This window comes from Xyrauchen texanus, chromosome 22, assembly GCF_025860055.1.
Source record: "Xyrauchen texanus isolate HMW12.3.18 chromosome 22, RBS_HiC_50CHRs, whole genome shotgun sequence".
In the NCBI taxonomy this organism is placed as follows: domain Eukaryota; kingdom Metazoa; phylum Chordata; class Actinopteri; order Cypriniformes; family Catostomidae; genus Xyrauchen; species Xyrauchen texanus.
In genome coordinates this window covers 29,168,822-29,171,886 of record NC_068297.1, presented here as the reverse complement: position 1 = coordinate 29,171,886, position 3,065 = coordinate 29,168,822, and the positions used below count along the sequence as shown (strand labels likewise).

The window sequence follows — 3,065 nt, the reverse complement described above, 5'->3', positions numbered from 1 at the left end:
CTTGACAGTTTGAAAACTGCAATTTCAATGAGGGTGTGTAAACTCTAAATAAACTAACACATTTGTCTGCTGATTTTAACTGTTTTCCATCTTATTTGGAATCAGAGAACAAAATACAGAATTCCCAAACCTTTTGAACAATGAATTTGACTAATAAATCAGAGCAATCTCTGAATCAGTTTGACAGATTCATTGAAAAGAACAGACTCAACGGACCGGTTTGTTCACAAATCAGACATGACTATGAATTACAAGCAAGTTTTACTCAACATCTAGTCAATTAAATATTTTAAAGGCCATGCATAACAAATAAAAGTATATTCACTACAGAAATGCCCATTATTTTTAAGATGTTATGTTATTGATATTCATTTTCATGACCATGGCAACCCAAAAAATGAAATTTAGGAGACACTGCCAGTTATGTAAAGAAAAGAGTCATTTATTACTTTCATTGCATGACATAAATACTTTGTAGACTTCGAAAAGTTCTTCTTTACATCTTATTAGTCTGAACCGGCCATTATAAAATAAGAACAAGCTTTGAATAAATAAGTGTAAATTCTCTCACTGTGATTCAGTTTATACAGAAAAAAGTAAATTTATACACATATAATTTCATTATTTTTGCTCTCTGTAAAATAAAACATCTGTATAATTTTAAAGACTCGCATCTAATTTTCAATTAATACAAAAGCAAAAAAAAAACAAAAAAAAAAAAAGACATTGATAAAGAATGAGGATAGGAAGAGGGTAAAAATCAGAAAGTGAGCTTATCAAATGACAGCCTGAAAGTTGAGTCTGCAGACACTGGTCATCCGAGGAAGTGATCAACTTTTGGCTGACTACCCATCCCACACCAAACTAAAATACATTCAGAGAGTAGCTGTAAAATCAATTCCTCAGTATCATGCCAATGTACAATCAAGCCATTCCTGAGGAACAGTCATGATATCAAAAAAGGAAGCAAACAGGAAAATAAAAAAAATGGACCCAACGGGCAAACTTATACTTGATCACATCATTAACTAGAAAGAAAACCTGTATACAAGACCATATATTATTTGCTGATAAGGAATCCTAATCCTTTAGCTTTAATGAGTTAAAGTATGAAGACTATTTTAGTTGTGAACTGTGCAACTGCAAACTGATTCCAGTGTCTGTTGGGTCTCCCAATACTGAAGGTACTATAATCTATTCAGTGGACTATAGGTGTTATATGCAGGTAAAGGTGCATGTTAAACCTTATTAATATTGATGCGTTTACAATGAATAATGGTATTGAAGAATCACAAGCCATGTGGGGTAAAAAGCAGGTCTCATGGACAGGTTCACAATACAGGAGAATAAATTCAGTACAGGACAAGGCAGACAGGCACTCTAAAGCTGTAGTGGCTCCTCTAGTTGTAAATCTGAAAAGAATCAGCTTATCTTCTTAAAGCATATGAATTAATAACTTGTAAAGGGCATTTAACAATATAAACCTCTGAACCTGTAAGCACAAGTTGTGGCAAAATATGAAAACCTCTCCAAAACAACCTCTACAACATGAGAAAGTAAAAGTACAGAACAAACAACTTGCTCTTTTGGCAATTTTAAAACTAGAACCATCTAAAAGTGCAAACACGAAACTAAAATCCAGAGGTTTATTATTTGGTTAGCTTGATAAATGTGATGAATGTGTTTTCTTACGCTTTGTAGTATTCCCCATAGATTAGACTGTGGTACATTTTGTGGTACAGAAGCTCTTGTGAATGTCTTGTAAACACAATGTAATGAGAGAGAATACAAAATATCAGGATAGGCTTGAAAAAAAAAAAAAAAAGAGGAATGCTTAGCATTAACACAAATCATAAACACTTGGTAAAATCGAAGAGACAAAAAGAGGTATTAACTATTATCAATTATCAGAAAGAAGAATTAAATAGATTCAATCAGCTAGCAGAATTAACCGTGATGTAACTCACAATATTACTAGTCTACCTGGTCAACTTAATAAATGTTACTTCACCGGATGCATGCAAGAAAATGAGACACTGTACTAGAAGCCTGTTAGATCTCAGATCAATTTAGTCAGTAACAACCATCTGCAATCAGGTGCAATATTCAGTTCATTTTAAAACTATAACTTTAGATCATTACACATAATAAATCATCAAGTGTGGCGTTGCTTACAGTCAATTTCAATGTGCCGCCATTTGTCACACAAAGTGCATTTTGTAATAGCTAGTACTGTTTGGTCAAAAATCATTATGCAGCACATTTATCAATGGTTCAATCTCAGACTTGTGTTAATAGAGCAACTGCCTAAAAGGCACAAGTACCTGATCATACATGTTAAAATCTGATTAACTTTTACAATTACAGATAAAAAGTAGTGGTTGTTCACTTTATAGTGTTCTCAATGGATGAGGGAAAAAAAAAAAAAAACAAGTGTGAAAAGGTGTAAGGGGAAAGAAAGTCATCAGAAGAGATGAGGTAGGGGCTTTAAAGTGTTCTTTTGTATCAGAGGGAAAAGCCAAAGGCTCCCATACTTCACACTGCTGTAAAAGGCAAACTTTACAGTTCGGTATAAGTTACTGGAGAGAGAAAAAAAAAGAAAAGAACAACCCAATGTTGCACATTCATTGGCATGAGGAATAAGAGAGAATCTTCTTATTTGGAAGATGCATAAAATCATACTTTCAGCATATATATATATATATATCACACACACACACACACACACACACACACACACGTTTCTTTTTTTTTGGCCATTCAACTAATCCCAAAAAGCAGCATTATTTTCAGAAAACAAAAAACAATCAAAAACAAAAACCGTTATCTGTGCTATATTATGTCACGAAAGCATCACTGATGGTGCAGTTAGTGTTAAAGGGATAGTTCACCAATGTTGTTTTTATTCTGTCATCATTTATTGACCCTCATGTCTTTTCAAACCAGGTTAAAAATGTCAGACTCTGTCACCAATTACCTTCACTGCATGGAAAAGAGATGCAATGAAAGTGAATGGTGACTGAGACAAACATACAGTTTAAAATCTCCTCTTGAAACAACATGAG

The 3,065-nt window shown here is 33.4% G+C and overlaps 1 protein-coding gene across 1 annotated transcript in view; it reads right to left on the bottom strand.

Annotated features, from left to right (window-relative positions):
* Positions 1 to 454: 454 nt before the first annotated feature.
* The window catches only part of LOC127662785 (lateral signaling target protein 2 homolog), a 25,254-nt gene continuing 22,643 nt past the window's right edge, over positions 455 to 3,065 (bottom strand). Inside the window, exon 14 of the mRNA XM_052154125.1 lies at positions 455 to 3,065. This exon is cut by the window's right edge and continues 746 nt beyond it. The gene's annotated coding sequence lies outside the window, so the exon portion shown is untranslated.